The sequence below is a fragment of the Heptranchias perlo genome, chromosome 14 (assembly GCF_035084215.1).
Source record: "Heptranchias perlo isolate sHepPer1 chromosome 14, sHepPer1.hap1, whole genome shotgun sequence".
NCBI lineage: Eukaryota > Metazoa > Chordata > Chondrichthyes > Hexanchiformes > Hexanchidae > Heptranchias > Heptranchias perlo.
In genome coordinates, this window is record NC_090338.1 from 63,399,560 (window position 1) to 63,416,933 (window position 17,374).

Sequence of the window (17,374 nt, forward strand, 5' to 3'; positions counted from 1 at the left end):
AAAAAGATACAAATTTGAGTTTAATTCAATTCCCCTCCACAAGGAAAACCTGCCACTTTAAGAATATGGATGCTTGTATCTCTTGTAGGTCTAGTCTCTCTCTACCGGTACTGTCTGCTTGCAGGTTCTATGATGGTATCCTCTGCTGCCTTCCTTTGTCTTTGCTGTAATGATAGCACTCCTGCAATGAGGAGAGGAGGGAGAACCGGGCTGCAGTTCGAGGCTATCAATGAGCTCATTCTCTCCGGAGAGGGTGGGTTCATTAGCATCACCAGAAAGCCCAGCTGCTGCTGATCTGAGAAGGCAATGTGTTTAGATCTAAGCTTTCCAGGCCTTTATCTTCAGTGGACATGCACATGGTGAGTTTTTTTCATTTCCTATATTCTCATAGAGCAACATTTTAATAATTAGATGTTTTGTCTCCTGTAAAAATCATCAAGGAGAACTGTGTGACTGTGTAGGGGCTTGTATGAGCAATGAATTAATAGTGAGTCATTATGCATAGTGCCCAGTAAATTTATCTTGACTCCTGCTGCAGTCATTATTTAATTTTTTAAAACTGAAATACAGGGCCATCGTGTCATCTTTAGGGTAAAGACAAAGAAAATAATGTCAAGCTGTCTGCTTTTTTTCTTCTACTGTCAGTATATCTGTGACAGTGGTGTATCTGAGAAGCAGCTGTTGGAGGGGCTGGGTTTGGGCCTGTAGTGCAAACAGTAATGGTGAGAATTGCAGATCCCGGCACAGATACAAATTCTGAGTGCGTCGGGTTTGCGGTGTGTTTCAATCAGAATTGTATTTATTTGTAATTTTGAGGATTTATTACATGTAATTTTTTTTAAGTTTGGGATGTGACTGTGTAGGACTATGGCTGGGCCTGGATTGTTCTTCCTTTTTGAGTGAAATGTCGATGGTGATATTAATGCAGGGCTGTGTTGAACTCCCATTTAAAAATTGTAGCCCATCACACAAATGGGGTTCATTATTAATTTACAGCTACGTAATTCTTTGAGTTCCAAGGCATTTGTCACTTCAAAAAAAAAATTAATGTGCTTTTTTTGTAATTCATTACATCTATAGCACTGTCAGTTTATAAAAATGCCTGCAGCTGAATATTATAAAGTGGAATTCAAGGAATGCAAATAAATACAGAGCAGCTCTAATATACTTTATTGTAGTCTCCAAAAAATAAATATACAAATAAAAGCTGTAACCTTTATTGTTTTTGTAAAGAAACACACATTTTAGAATTAATTTGGCCACAAATGTGGTGTTACAATTCATAAAGGAATGACCCTGGGATAAATAAGGATTTTATGTTTTTAAATAATCATATTTCTGTGTAAATAGTCCTTCTTTTGTACTCAGGCCAGTAGCTGAACATTTTATTGTATTAAATATTCAGCCTTGCAGTAACTCATAATTAGCTGTCATTCATTATTCAGGTGTTCTCGGGATAAAACTGCCAGTTAACTTGTCCCCTATAAGAATATAAGAAAGATTTTTTTTGAAGTTAAGAATGAAAAATGTGGACTGAAGAGAGTGGCGGCAGATTAAATGAGTTCCTCCATAATGGATCTCTGCTCAGATATTTCTGGGTGTCATGTGACCTTGAACTCTCTCTTTTATTGCACCGAGATAATGTGTTTAATTACTTTTAGTCACTGCCTCCGACTCTCCAGCATCCCCTAGTTTCGGTGCATTTAAAATAAGGTCAGATTGCACTGCTCCTAAACCATGATTCATATAGACCTCTAGGCTGAGATTATGGTTCATATCATCTGGGCTAGGTTCATGGAAGATGGTTTATAATTGTAGATATGGAAATGAGAACCATTTCATGATTGTTGGGGATGGGGGGGGGTCTCGAGAGATTCACAACCCACTGAAAATAGTGCCTGAAGTAGATCAGTATAGACATTACATAGAATTAAATCGTTCAGAGCAAAATGCAACCAGGAAGGATAATAAATACACTGGACAGGAAAGGGCACAAATCAATGTGGGTCTTACAGGGTGAGTATGTTTCAGATTGCATGCTAACTAACTGGTTTACAGTTATGTTTTAGATGTGCTTGTCCTTTCTGTTAAAAGGGAACTATTTACATGATATGGTGTTTAGCAAGCCATGTTTTTGTTAAACACACCACACAATGGTGTGAAATATATTATCAAGCCAATTCCAAGTGATGTAATTCTGATGAAAATCTCTTCCCCTTCCCTTGTGCTCCCCTGAAAAAAAAATTCAGGTACTTTCTCATCCATCCATTTAGTTGATTTAAAGATGCTGGCAGAAGATGTACAAATCCAATATATGTGTGTGTTCCTTCACTTATCCCTCCCCCGTCATTTTCCTCCTCTTCTGACATCAGTGACTTACACTGGAGTCTGGTTCCATGGGCAACACCTTTGTGTTTGAACCTGAACATTGAGCGACAGTAGCCTAATTAACTGTGGAGGCCGTCACACCTGAGCCTGACCCTGCCCTCACCCAGCATCCAGATGTGTCCACTTCCAGCTAGTGCCTCGGATCGCTGGATGGAGATTGAGATTGAGACTCCCGGTGTGTCTCTTACAGCTTGGGAGTACTGAGGTCAATTGTAACACCCCACTGCCACCCCAGCTGAGGTCGGTCATCTTGGTACAGGGTAGAGGATTTCCCTCGTCTGTCTTGTTCAATATTTCAGCATGCAGTATATTTACTGCATTTACCCATTCAGCTATGTGGAGGGGGCATGCAACAGTGTCTATGATGGTTATAAATATACATTTGATGTGTTTTTCATATTATTGCATTTATATATCATCTGCCTTCACTTTGGCTGTTAGATATGGATTATACATCTTTCTACAATCTCTGTGCTGTATGTAAACAGCTTGACATGCTAACGTTGCTGTAAATTCAGTGTGTGCATGTGTGTTATTGTAGCTTTAAGAGGCCCACTTCTATCATCATTTCACAAGGACTTAAAATGGATGTATGTGAATCTATTTTTACTGCATCGTGAAGATACATTGATTTTTAAAGTAAACTCAGCACAGGAATTATTACTGAGTGACCCAATCTTCATTTCAGATCTTTCAATGGACATTAGTTCTTTCAACGTATTTGTAAAGTTATTAGTAAACTTAATTCTCTTTTGCCATGGTTATGATCTGCAATGTACTGCGTGAAAGGAAGGTGGAAGCAGATTCAACCTTCAAAAGGAATTGGATATATACTTGAAAAGGAAAATTTGTAGGGCTGTGGGGAAAGAGTAGGGGTGTGTGACTAATTGGATAGCTCTTTCAAAGAGTTGGCATGGGCATGATGGGCTGAACAGCCTCCTTCTGTGTTATTTGATTCTACGTTTCCTATAAGAAAGCTCCTGTTTGTTTACATGAATTTCTGATACAATGATGTCCCATTAAGCTGTAATGTCTCTTTCCAGTTATATCCATGTTCATTTTAAATTAGATCTTGTGTGGTTAAAATCTTCTTGCTACCGACATGCATCCGCAACCACAGCTGTATATAGGTCAGAGGAAGTCATGATTAAACTGTACAGTGCTCTGGCCAGATCGCATCCAGTTCTGGTCAGCGAGACCTAACTCTGGTGTTGGGCTCCGAGTTATGAGGAGAACCTTGCGATTTTCAGCCTGCAAAGGAAGCATCTGAGAGGTGATCTTATGAGGTATAATGGTATGGAGAGAGTAAATCTGGAATATTACTTTAAATTAAATTGTGGCAATAGGTTCAAAGTACTAAAGGGTAAATTTAGGACTGATGTAGGAAAGTTCTGCAAACAGAGAGTTCACAGCACTTGGAATGAACTTCCCTGGTAGAGTGGTGGAGACATTTAAGAAGCAACTAGATTTTGTAATTGGTGGGTGGGGGGGGGGGAACCGTAGGGTTCGTTTGGACGGGTGCAGTAACAAGGGCCGAATGGTCTTCCTCATCTATAATTATCTTGCAATCTGATGAACTCGGTGACATTTACATTTAAATTATAGGCAAATCATCCATGTGAGTAAGATGAGAAGTAATAGAATTGGAAGACAGACAGGGAAGTCCCATGTTATATCTCTAATCTGTGCTGCGTTCGGTAACCTCAGTTGGGATGCTGAAAGGTTCACTAAAATTACTCAGTGCCTTTTTTAAAAATTCATTCTCGGGATGTGGGCATCGCTGGCAAGGCCGGTATTTATTGCCCATCCTTAGTTGCTCTCGAGAAGGTGGTGGTGACCTACAACTGAGCGACTTGCTAGGTGGCTTCAGAGGGCAGTTAAGAATCAACCTCTTTGGTGTGGGTCTGGAGTCACATTTAGGCCAGACCGGGTAAGGATGGCAGGTTGCCTTCCCTGAACTAGTTGGGTCTTTACAACAATCTGACAGTGTCATGGTCACTTTTACTGTTACCAGTTTATTATTTCCAGATTTTGTTTTCATTTGAATTCAAATTGTCAAACTGCAATGGTGAGATTTGAACTCACGTTCTCTGGATTATTAGCCCAGGCCTCTGGATTACTAGTCCAGTATCATAACTATTACACTACCGTACCCCACCCCGCCTCTAGATTAGGAAGACGATAATCAGCCAAGATTCCCACAACCTGACCAAGTGGCCACTGCTGGAAGTCTGCATGTGTGAGCACAGGGTTGGATTTGACTGTGATGCCCCCTGTGATCACTGTTAAACTGATCCATAAAGAAAGACCATTAGGCTGAGGTACTGGAGGTTGTCTGAGAGTCGTGGAACCAACCCCAGCAAGGGGTGAATGCCCTCAGGAGCGGGGGGAGCCTGGTAATGGGTCAAAAATTTAATAGTCCATTCCTGTTGCCTTGAACCCCAAGAACAAAAACTGAGAGGTTAATGAAAATTAGGACAATCCCAGCACCTCCACTGGCAGAAGGGTGTAATTACAGCCTGACAATTGCATAGACAGTTTCCATTGTAAGTATGGAATTTATAATGGAGATATAAAAATAAAGGCAGAATGTATGACTTTAAAATGGGGGCTGTATGATGTCTGCACGTCCTGGTAAAATATTCTCCACCCTCTCATCTTTCACCTGAAAATTACTCTCGGTCTTGACTCCCTATGTGCAAGGCCACAGGATATCGACTAGTAACATTTTTTTAATAAACCTTGTTTCTTATTCTTATTACCCAGCAGATAGACAGATATAAAAAGAGAAACACAGCACATGCTTAAACACCCCCTCCCCCCAGAAATAAACAGTATCTGACAAGAGAAAAGATGGATTAATCCTTCATGAGAACATATCAGGTCTGATGCAATATGAGAGTTAAAGTATGATAGAGCTGACAGTTATATGGGACTAGATGGTGGTATAGGATACGTCACATTGTACACGGGGTCATTTTTGCACGGATAAATTTTCGCAAGAGCGAACTTAATGACCATTTTGCATCGCTGTTGACCTTTACTATTGTAAAGCATTGGCGATGGTTTGATTTTTAATCTAAAAGGCGGACATGAAAGTAAAACTCACTTGAAAATAACTCTATTTCCACCAAGTACTGTAACATTAAGCGTTTTTTTTCTCTGCAGCAAATTCCAGGTAAATGAACCGTTCGGCTATTGTATGTAGAATAATCAATGTGCTCCAAAGTTGGTTTGAGGCAACATTCCTGCAAATGCATCCTGAATGTAACGAGGGACTGAATGGGGCAGGAATGCAGTAACTCATTCATTCTGTGATGATCTATTATTTTTACAGTAGGGCCTGAATAGATGCATCAGTTCACCTGTCTGTGTTACTGTGCCTGTAACCAAGTTAGATAAATCTGAGTCTTAAAGAATCGGCTTGTGCACATAATGGAAAATGAAGGTGTTGTCTACTTTTTGTCAGTTCCACGTCACTTCTCATTCATTCCTTAAAACAGAGTGATGCTTCAGTGCTGTATAAAAGAGTATGACAGTTGGGGTGGGATTTAGGTTGATGCCACAGTGGCAACAATGATTAAGGTAACAGGTGTCTGCTTGGCCAATCTGACTGTGTGTATATTAGATGGGTTGTTTATGGAGCATGGCCAGGTGGTGATGAGGAGGGGTAGGGTATAGAAACTGCAATTGCATAGGGTTACAAAGCAAAAGATTATTCTGTTGTGCCACTGATCCATCTCTATTGGGTTAACATCAGGTTGGGTGGGGGTGGAATCAGCCAGAGTTCCAGCTCCTGACCGGAATACAATGAATGCTCCTGGAAAGTGCCCATTTGTGGATTTTAGGTGAGGAGAGGACGGCAGATGGTTGCAATGCCTTCCACAGTCCAATAGTCTTCTGCCACGTGGCCTAGATTCACACATGCAGAATGGGAAATTGGATGATGGGGAAGGTACCAACAGTACCTGATGCCAGTGGAGCCATAACTAAACATTATTCTGCACCTTCACAAGAGGAGGGGAGACAAATAAATAGACTTCATTTGGCGGACAGTAAAGTACACAGGTTTATAGATTTTGTTTTTGAAGTTTTACATGTGCAATATATGTGCATTTTCATTGTGCAGTGCTGGTAGGAGAATACACTGAATTTGTTGGCATGGCTGTACTTGTGCTAGAGGCAATGTGTGTTCAAGGGTTGTGGTGCTTTTTTTTAAGTCTAGGTCCCTGGAGTTAATTTGCCAGGGGCAGTGGGGGGGGGGGGTGGGGGGAAGAAGCAGAAACAGGAAACAAAGAGCCCAGCCCGCAGCGACTGGTAGGTCTACTGGGTACAGTCACTGCCTTTCAGGCGGGTTATTGCTGCTGACTTTTTTTCTCTCCTGTGTTGGTCTGGGAACACCCTCTTGGGAAGTGGTTTGGGGTGTTGAGGGAGGACACTTGTGAGAGATTGCAATGCACTTCCCTTTGAAATGATCCAGTTCAGTATTTTAACATTAACTAGTTATTGATGAGAGCATTGAGATTTGGATATAATCTTCTCCTTTCCGTATGGTTTAATTATCAATTTACATTCTGAATAGAACAATTTTTTTACAATCTTGGCATATGTCCTAGCAAGCAGCAGTGTACAGAATCCATTTTAGCATTTTTATTTTGATGCTGTTAATCTATTCCCAACCCAGTTCAGAAACTGTGATAACTGAGTTAAAGTGATAGTATTATAAATTGTTTTTAAGATTAATTCCAAATGAAAGGTAGATTGGCTTGCTATGATATTGTGTTGATGCTTCAGTATTAGATAAACAAGGTCAAATATATCCTCAAATTTATTCTAATGTGTGTCTACAGGCACACAGAATGTCCAACTACAGATTATTTCCCAATAAGCTTGTGGTGATGCCTTCATATGTGAATGTCCTTACTACTGACGTGGAATACAATAAGATTTGCTGTCCTCATCCGTCGACACTCCCAACACAAGAACAGTTCGAAAATGGAATAAACTCATCACATAAAGTCCCTGTTTATTCATGATTATCTACCCTTTAGTTTCATGTCAAAGAAGCTGTTAGAAAGATGTCATTGACATCTTGTCTGTTAATTCTTCAAAGATGATTTTAAAATCCTGTTTCAACAGTGTCTCCTTAATGATGAACAAATGCCTGCTTAGAGCCATAAAAGCTCAAATGTAAAAAACATTTGATGCAGGCCGTTCGACAATGTATAATGTGAAAATGGATGTAGGGGCCTGTTTTCCCGGCACCCCTCTCCCCTAGCACTAGCACACCCAAAGTGTACAGTGCCTGTCCAGGTCAACCTGTGGCCAAATTGGTGTCCTGGGCCATTAAGGTGGCACAGGCCCGCCTCCTGGTGTGACCTAGTACCAGATAATGGGGGAGAATAATGGGAGTGCAGCTGCAGGCCTGGCTGCTACTGAGCCCCCCATCATACTCTCTGATCTGAGAGGGGTCTCAGTGCAAGCCCACTTGCAGCTTTTTAGGGCATCGCTACCTCTGTCATTGACCTTACTGCAGGAAATGGGAATGGCCCATCTCACTTCATTAATCTCAATCTATTGCTGACACAGTCGCAGCTTCACCCCTCCGGGGAAAGCCCTAAGTCAATGTTAAGGAGCAGAGATCGGGCCTAATGCATCTCTACCTCTTTTTCCTTGCCTTTGTGGAAGGTATTCAAAATCATGAAGGGCCTGGACAGAGTGGATAGAGAGACACTGTTCCCATTGGCGGAAGGGTCAAGAACCAGAGGACATAGATTTAAGGTGATTGGCAAAAGAATCAAAGGTGACATGAGGAAAAACTTTTTTACACAGCGAGTGGTTAGGATCTGGAATGCACTGCCCGAGGGGGTGGTGGAGGCAGATTCAATCATGGCTTTCAAAAGGGGACTGGATAAGTACTTGAAAGGAAAAAATTTGCAGGGCTACGGGGAGAGGGCGGGGAGTGGGACTAGCTGGATTGCTCTTGCATAGAGCTGGCACAGGCTCGATGGGCCGAATGGCCTCCTTCCGTGTTGTAACCTTTCTATGATTTCATTGTTTTAATCTAATTTCCTCCTTGTATTTCACACTGCTCTCCCCTCCACTAATTTCTACTTTGATCCCCCTGTATTTATTCTTTATTTACGCACAGGTAAACAGAACATACTTGTGATACAGAAAGGAAAAAAAATGATAAAGGCATAAAAACATTAAACATATTCTACTTTTATATAAGATCTGAGGGCAAAATATCTGGTCACACACATAGATGGGTTTCTATTAACATTATTAAAGATCTCCTCGTTCCATAATACAATTGAAGTCGCCATCAATGGGAAAAGCAGATTAGTAAAGTTGCTACAATATATTTTTGTTTCTAAAATTGTTTTTTTTTCTGAGAGACTTTGATCTGTTGGACCTGTGTGCTGCTAAGTCCGTTGATGATTTTCACCCCCGTCATATTGGGTTTTATTTCTAAGATGGAATCAGTGCGCTCATGTTTTTGATTTCTTTGCTAGAAGGCAGTCTATAGAATTATTTTAATAGGCAATGTGGCTGTGGTGTTCATTAGCAAATTCAAATGGAGGCACAAAAATCTTTTCACAGCAGGTGGAACTTCACAGATCAGGGTGTCTCAGAGGCCGTTTTCATATTAAAAAATTCATTTTGTTTGTAGCCAAAATTCAATCGAGCAAAGGCCAGGTTAATTTTACATTTCTTTTTAACATGGGACAATGTCCTGGGGCATTGGTATAATCTTGAGGGAATCTCTTCCTTGCGTTGTCTTGGTGACTGCCTCGAGATGTTGTACAATATTCTGGATTCTCTGAACATGCTTTTTTAAATTCATTCTTGGGATATGGGCCAGCAAGGCCAGCATTTATTGCCTATCCCTAGTTGCCCTTGAGAAGGTGGTGGTGAGCCGCCTTCTTGAACCGCTGCAGTTCATGTGGTGAAGGGACTCCCACAGTGCTGTTAGGTGGAGAGTTCCAGGATTTTGACCCAGAGATGATAAAGGATGATGATGATGATGGGGTTCCCATGCACCTATTGCCCTTGTCCTTCTAGGTGGTAGGGGCCTGGAAGGTGTTTTCCAATCACATCTCATGTACAGCATTGTGGCAAATCTGTTTCAGATTGGGCTATCTGATTGAAAATGTGGTGTGATTCTTCTGTTTCAAAACTATGTTCCTCAATGACTCCGTTGGTAAGTGGGCTGTCCAGTCTGAAACTGCTGTATGCTGAGTTAGTTGCTCACAACCAGGCCGGTCGTGCAGCAGTACAATCGACCTCAATACCCCTCGGTTAATGGGTGAAAACGTTTATCAGGGTTCCCGTTCCTGATTGCTGTCCAGCAACCCTGCTAGAAAGTATGTGTGCATCTGTGTGTGGACGTCAAACAAGAACGGGATGAAGCTGAAAGCGATGTCCTCTGTGGTTGAATAACTGCCAACGCTCACTCGTTAAGAATGGTCACTTGGGCCAGGTACAGGAGGGCTGTCTGCACCTATGGAGCTGTATCCCTGCACACCATTGGAGGGGGAAAAAGTGAAGTTCTGAAAAGAAATGATAAACATGGCCAAATTGTTCATGCAACAATGTGGCCTTGATTGGACCGTGAGCTCTTGTCCACAGCTCGCCTGGTATAACAAGAAGAAAAGCAGCTGATCTCACACAGATCAAACTCTGGGATCTTGTGTCACATTCCTATCAGCCCTGAATAATGCTCTACATTCCACATTTGAATTCCACACGGACATCCCCTCTCCCATTTATATGTGCGCAGCTGAGCTAAAATATCCCATCCGAACCACATTAAATAATAAAGGAATGTTTAAAAAAAAGCCAACTTTGATAGCCATCTTGTGATTTTTTTGATAATCCTAGAACCAAAATCACCTTTCCAGGTGTTTACTGATTTTGATAGGGAAAGAAATAATTTATCACGTGCGATTCACTTCCACTGCAAAATCTGATGTTCCCCGGATATCTATGGAAGTTTAGTAGGAAGGTTAGATTAAATTGTGATGGTGTTTAACATAATCTTTTTCCTCCTTCCTCCTTCCACCTTCCACCTACCAGCCTCAGTTGAGATGGAGTTCGAACCAGTGATATAGGAGCTAAACACATCCTATTACCAGGAGTCCACCAGGCAGTTCTTTACACAGACCTGCACATAAACTATTGGCTTGATGGTTTGTGTTCTGAGGCCTGACCTGCTGGCCCAAGACCTTGCCTGCGCCTTTTCTACTTTTACATTTGAAAAAAGGTATCTTGAGCATGTACACAATATGTTGGTATTTGTGTGAAGGTCCCCGGAAGTCCTCTTTCTATATTCTCGTGAAAAATAGTGCAACACTAATTATCACCCGTAGCGAATAGGCTGAATAATGAAATGCAGGACAACAATTATACAGGTTAAATTCCTTTCAAGGGAAAATCAAAGGTGGCATCCTCCTTTAGCTCTGTTGGCAGACAAACTGTGGCTCTGCGTTTCTCATCATTTTAAACCATTTCTGAAAAGAACTAGTCTGTGCAAAGTGAAAATTAAAATTTCTAATCTCTCTCGTGTCTCATTTCGTCAAATTACCAAGCTGGAGCTGATGGCCATTTCAGTATAACATTGGGATAGTTATTTAAATATATTGGGGTATATATGATGCCTTATCACATTGAAACATCTTGAAGTGCTTCACACAGATGGCAGGTGACATGCTTGTGTAAAGATACACTTGGTAGCATTCTAGCTTGGCTTTCACTGGGTTTTAGACAGTTCTGTTCAATAGCTGCTGCAGCATTTTGATAAGATATGGGAACAATACAAAATATTAAGATCCACCCACTTTGAATCCTATTGACCAGGGTCGATTCTTGCACAAACTGTGCATCCCTATGTACATGGAATTAGCTCACACATTTGATGTCTCAATTTTTTTTTACGATCAACGATTGAGCGTGATTTTTGTTTTACTCATTCTTGAGATGTGGGTGTCGCTGGCAAGGCTGGTATTTATTGCCCATCTCTAATTGCCCTGAGAAGGTGGTGGTGAGCCGCCTTCTTGAACCCTTGGTAATAGTTTTGATAAACTAAGTGGATTTCTGGGCTACTTCAGAGGGCAGGTAAGACTCAACTATGCTGATGTGGGACTAGAGTCACATATAGGCCAGACCGGGTAAGGACAGCAGATTTCCTTCCCTAAAGGACATTAGTGAACCAGTTAGGTTTTTATGACAATCTGACATCTTCTTGGTCATTTTTACTGATACCAGCTTTTTATGGCAAAATAGCCATTACTATCAGATGTCACGGGCTTCTGGGATGTGTTCTGTACTTGGCATTATTTGCTCATTAACATCCTCACTTTGACTTCTGTCCAGTATAGCTGCTTGGTGGTTTCAGGTATGTACCAATCATTGTTACACTGTGCAGCTCAGAGAAGCTTGGCGAAGAGCGCATTTACTTGGGAGAATAGTAAAGGGCATTGAATTAGGTTTTAAGGAGGCTGTTAAAGGAGAAGAGGGAGTTGGAGAGGCAGAGGGGTTTAAGAGAGGGAATTCCAGATCATGGGGCCAAAGTGGCTGAAGACACAGCTGCCAATGGTGAGGTGAAGGGAGGGAGCAAAGCACAAAGGCTAGAGTCAGAGGAATGGAGCCTTTGGACAGGAGGGTTTTGTAGGGCGGGAGGAGGTTACAGAGATGAGAACGAATGAGATCCATTGGAGCGATTTAAATGTGGGATTAAGAATTTTAAATTTTAAATATTTGGGAGCCAGGAACCAATATAGGCCAGCAAAGATAGAGGGAATAATAGGATATGCGCTGCAGAATTCTGAATAAGATGAAGTTTTTGGAAGGTGGAGGATGGAGGAAAGCAGTAAAATAGTCATCTGGGGGAGACAAAGGTGTGGTTAAGGGTTTCAGCAGCTGACGGTCTGAGGTGGGGCAAAGATGGGTAATATTATGGAAGTAGAAATTGGCATAAGAATGAAAGAAAACTGGGATTGGGAAATAGCATGGAATTTATGATTATGCATGTTGAAAATTAGCTCTGTATTTATGCACTAGGTGAAAATAGGTTCTATATACTGTTTGATAGCCTCATTTGCTGATGAAATGGACAGAGATTATATCAGTGAATAAATATAGTAAGGGAAATGAAATGTAATGCGCGTGATGATACTGTAATTGATTCCCCCTCCCCCTGCATATCTTGGGGACGCACTTCTGTAATTTAAAAATATTCCGTTCCAGACGTTTGGTCTGCATCATTTGTAATGAATTTAAATAGCGCTGATAATGAACCTGTTTAACCACCGCAGTATCAAAGTTACGGCACATCCTTTAATTACAGTGGGAATTATAAATGCCGTGCACAAGTGACATAGGAGGTGGAAGATAATGCTCTTTTAAGTAACATTAACTCTTTGTCCTTAGCACCTTGCACTATCTATCTGGTTTCTATAATTTTACTGTGCAATTAGATTTTATTTTTTTTTATACATCAATAGGGTAAATTTTATGTAATTGACGAGGCCTTGCATACAGCAAACGAACACTGGGAAATCGCAGAAAGGCAGAAATCTGAAACAACAAAAATGCTGGACAGCAGATCACTCAGCATCTGAAAGAGGAAGAAAGATTGAACTTTTTAAGTGTGACCCTTCATTACAACATCTGAGAAACAGCAAAACTTCTCAAAATGTCAGATGAGGGGGTCAGACTTAAAGCATTAACTTTTTCTTCCGCTTTCAATTACTGATCAACCTGGCTTACATTTCCAGAATTTTCTGTATTTAGTTGCACAATTAATGGCGATATACTGCTCCAATTGAAACCATGGGGTCAATTTTAGGATGGCCGAGCGGGTGCGTTCGTGGCGGGGGTCTCCTAAAATTGGGGATTCCCGGAGCGGGTCCGGAGCCCGGCTCCAACCCACCCATTTCCGGGTTCCCCAATGACGCGAATCGATGCGCGTGCAGCCCCCTCATTCGGGACTCCCACCGGCAATCAAAGCCGGCGGGATCCCACTTAAGATCAGTATCTGGGTACTTGAGGTCGTTTACAGACCTCATTAGTTGGAGATTTTAGGAGGATTCGGATTTTAGACTATCCAGGGAGTGTTACCCATGCTGGGGGAAACACTCCCTGCTTAAAAAGACGTGTTGCAGCCAGCAGCCAGTGGCAGCTGCTAAGGTCCATTTAACAGGTACGGGGTAAACCCTCATTCATTGCAACAAGGCACTCTGTCACCTCAGACAAAGTTTTGCCTGCCACACCGTTGTCTCCACACTCCAAATTATTAAATCATACCCTAAACTCTGCTGTCCAAACACATTTACCTACTTTGTGGACCCCCTCACACTTACACCATCGGGATGGGAGGGGGGGTTCCATTGCTGCATTCATCACTCCATTGGAGGACGAGCAACATCACCAGCCTCGCCAGACATGCCGTCCACCTCTGCCACGTGGAGCGACACAACACAGTGCTGTGCAACAAGCACCTGCACAAAGTAGTTGTGAAACTATACATACACCCACTGTAGGGTGACACAATGGGTGGCATCAAGGGTGTTCATGGAGAACCTCATGAAAGGACATTATTGCACAAGCCAGTCAAGAATGGCCAAGACATGGCAGTAGTGGTGACAATGTAATATGTAATGTGAGTTGATCAGAAATCAAATATAAGTAAAAACCATGACAAACCCTCAAACACCCTTGTGCATCCCCTTCATGCTCACGACACATTTGCCTTACGCTTCCTACTACACATATGTGATGCATGCCCTGTGACTGCATCACAGGTAGTGGCAGATTGGGTGAGGCTGACCGTGAAAGAGATGCATGAGAGGGTGAGTATGAGACAGAGCCATGAGATTGTATGAGGATTGGGTTGAGTGGTAGTGGTGGGATGAGTACTGGGGAGGTGAGTAAGTGCAGGTAAGATGAGGATGAGCTTTGAGTGGGTGTGAGGAGTGATGTGATAGAGTAGTGTTGGCAGTGCAGAAGGAGATGTGGGGTGGGGGCAGTGATGTGGCAGACGGAGTGTAGGGGAATGAGTAAGTGTACTCACTTCAGCTGACCTACTTAGGTCATTGAAGCGCCTCCTGCACTGTATGCAGATGCGTGATATGTTGGTGGTGCTGGTGACCTCCTCTGCCACCTCAAGCCAGGCCTTCATGGTGGCAGAGGCAGGCCACTTCCTCCCGTCCGCCGGGGAGAAGATCTCTGTCCTCCCCCTCCTCGTCACCCCATCCATAGGACCTGGAGTAAGGCATCATTAAACCTGGGAGCAGCCTTCCCCCTGGGCTGCTCCAAGCTGTAATTTTCGCTCCTTTCTGCAGCATCAGTCAGTGGAGGACTGCCCCTTAAAAAGGACTCCTCCAGCTGACAGCCTATGATGCGGGTGTGCCGTCCGCCCGCTGCGCAGCTTTGCAGCGCAAAAACCGGAAGCCAAAGTAAGTGGCTTCAATTTACTTACGATCGCGTGGGGAACCCACCGATTTTACTGGGTGGGTTACCCACGCGCCCAGTTGAACCCCCGCTGGCAACCCGCCTCCCTCCTACTATTGGGACCCATGACTCGTCTGTACCAAAGATTTATATTGAAATGAATTGCAAGTTGTCCAAGTTCTCTTGTATTTAGAATTTCAATTAATCTTCTCATCTAATTTATCCAGTGGAACACATGTATGACAGGTAGTGAATAAATCCACTATCATGTTTATGTGCCTTTTTGAAATTCCATGTTGTAAAGTAGATTCAGAGACCTGCACAAGAACAGCAATGTGTCCTTTCTGAACAACCTGAGCAAGTGGCAGCTCTGATGATATCCCGAATCATCTTATCTCTTCTCTACAGATGCCGAGTCTTTCCAGAATTTTCTGTTTCAGAATTCCAGCATCTGCAGTATTTTGCTTTTTAAAACAATTGCTAGCCTTGTTTCAACTTATTTTGATGACTCAGGCCTTGAAAGGGTCATTTTAGTCGAACGCTTTCTTTTAGTTTTTTTTTCATAAAAAAGCAAATCTGAAGCCAGAGTTGGAATCAGAACTCTGGGTTTAGATCTTCAAATCAGAAGTTCCAGTTTGGATTTCTTGACAATTGATTAAATTCTCCAGGTCGGATTGAGTGCTAGAAATCCCAAAGAGATCTGAATTGGATTCTGAATGGTCCAGGAAGCTTCAACTTCAGTTGAATTTATCCTTTTGAAGTTGGACAAATTTCTGAGATTGATGGGTTTTCTGTCAGCTGAATACCTGCTTGAAGTTCCATTAAAGCCTGGGTTTATTGATAAAAGTTTGGCACTTGGAGGTGAGGCTATTGGGCTGTAATGCTTTAATTGTGTACAGTTGGATAGTTCTGATTGGAGCAGAGATGAGAAAAATACATTTACAATTCCATAAGGACACAGTATTCTCTCTGTAACATACTGTAAGCTGGAAAAATATCAAAAAAAAAAATCCATTACAACATTTACATCCCTTCCAGAACCACATACATGTTTAATTGAAAACATAATGGCAATTTGGAAATATTTAGGCTTATTTCTAAACTTATTCTAACCTGTATAATATTTTTTAAACGGGGAAGCAAGCTTAGGAGGAATAGCTTTGGATCAAATCACTTCCACTTTTTAATAGAAGAAATTAACATTTCATTTTCTTTCCCACACCCCCCCCCAACATTTAAAAAAAATGTTGTAACTGACCAGGAGAACTCCCCCTATCTTCCACCCCCCCCCCCCCCACCCGAGTAGCGTCTTTGTGTGTCTTGGAGTGACTCAATTGGAAACAGAGGGAGCGGGAATTCAATCCGATTGAAAGTCACTCCAGGGACGCCCGGATCTGGGAAATCATGCTACAGGCTGCAAATGAATTGTAGATTTCCAGGGCCAGTCAACCGTAGACTGACTCTCGGGCCAATTTCAATTCGTGACCCCCCACTGTTTCTAATGGATGCACTTTGTGATGCACGAAGGTTATGTCCCTAATTGATGTCACCAGAATGGCCTAACGTGCAGAGAGACTGTCGAAGGTCACCATTTTGACAATGAAATTAACCTTTTTTCACAAAAATTACAGTGGTATTGTGAATTCTGTAAGAATAAAGTACTTGAAGCAACACATCCTCCCCTTAGACTTTCCTTGCCTTTTAGATGTTGTAACTATATTTAGTGTAAGCAAGCAAACACTTGCATTGCAGAAGTAAATCGTCTACTTTACCGACTTGGTATGGTGGAATTCAGACTAATTTTTATGGGCTTATATGCAAAAATATATCATTTGAGAACATTGTCACAAAGTAATTGATATCCTGCTGTCAGCCTCGTGTGCAATCACGGTGCCCTCCGGGCAAAGACTTCTGATGCAAAGCAAATGTAAACAAGTTGAAGAGTCCAACCTCAATATTCTACACCATGGGAACCAGCAAAAGTGGTTTTATTAGTTCTCATTATTATCAAGGATTGAGCTCCCTAACTGACTAATGGAGCTTGCTTTAGGGCCAGGCAATAGGTTTGTTATAATGGAAAGTGTGTAATATTGAGGATCGACAGAATCAATATATGTTCTTAAAAGGGCCTTTGTCTTTCAAAGCACTAGTAGGTTTGTAAAAAGTTCCATATAGCACTGTCAACAGAGAAACAACCTGCTGTTAGGTTTTTTTATAAAAGTTTTTTTTCCTCTGAAGGTAGGTTTGGATGAAGAAGGTTCTTTAGTCAGTTCTCCAGAATACCAGCTTCCCATCACAGTGTCGAGAATCATAGAATCAATGGGGCCGATTTATTTTGGGTATGCCCACATCCTGGGTACAAAGCAGAGGAAGAAGGGGGCAGAGACCCGCCCTGCCGAGTTTTAAACCCCCTTGGTGCTTCACGCACATATATGGGGTATCCCTGAGCAGGAACGTGCCAATGTAAAAAGCAGGGGAGGAAACAGGATCCAAGACCTGAAGGAGCTGTAATGGCCATCAGTTCTGGGCC

General features: G+C 42.1%; 1 protein-coding gene across 5 annotated transcripts in view; it reads left to right on the top strand.

The window, feature by feature from the left end:
• The first annotated feature begins 310 nt into the window (after nucleotides 1-310).
• The window catches only part of LOC137332582 (janus kinase and microtubule-interacting protein 2-like), a 344,895-nt gene continuing 327,831 nt past the window's right edge, over nucleotides 311-17,374 (top strand). For all 5 annotated transcript variants that reach the window (XR_010965701.1, XR_010965702.1, XR_010965703.1 and 2 more), the window contains exon 1: nucleotides 311-359. The gene's annotated coding sequence lies outside the window, so the exon portion shown is untranslated. The remainder of the gene's footprint in view (nucleotides 360-17,374) is intronic.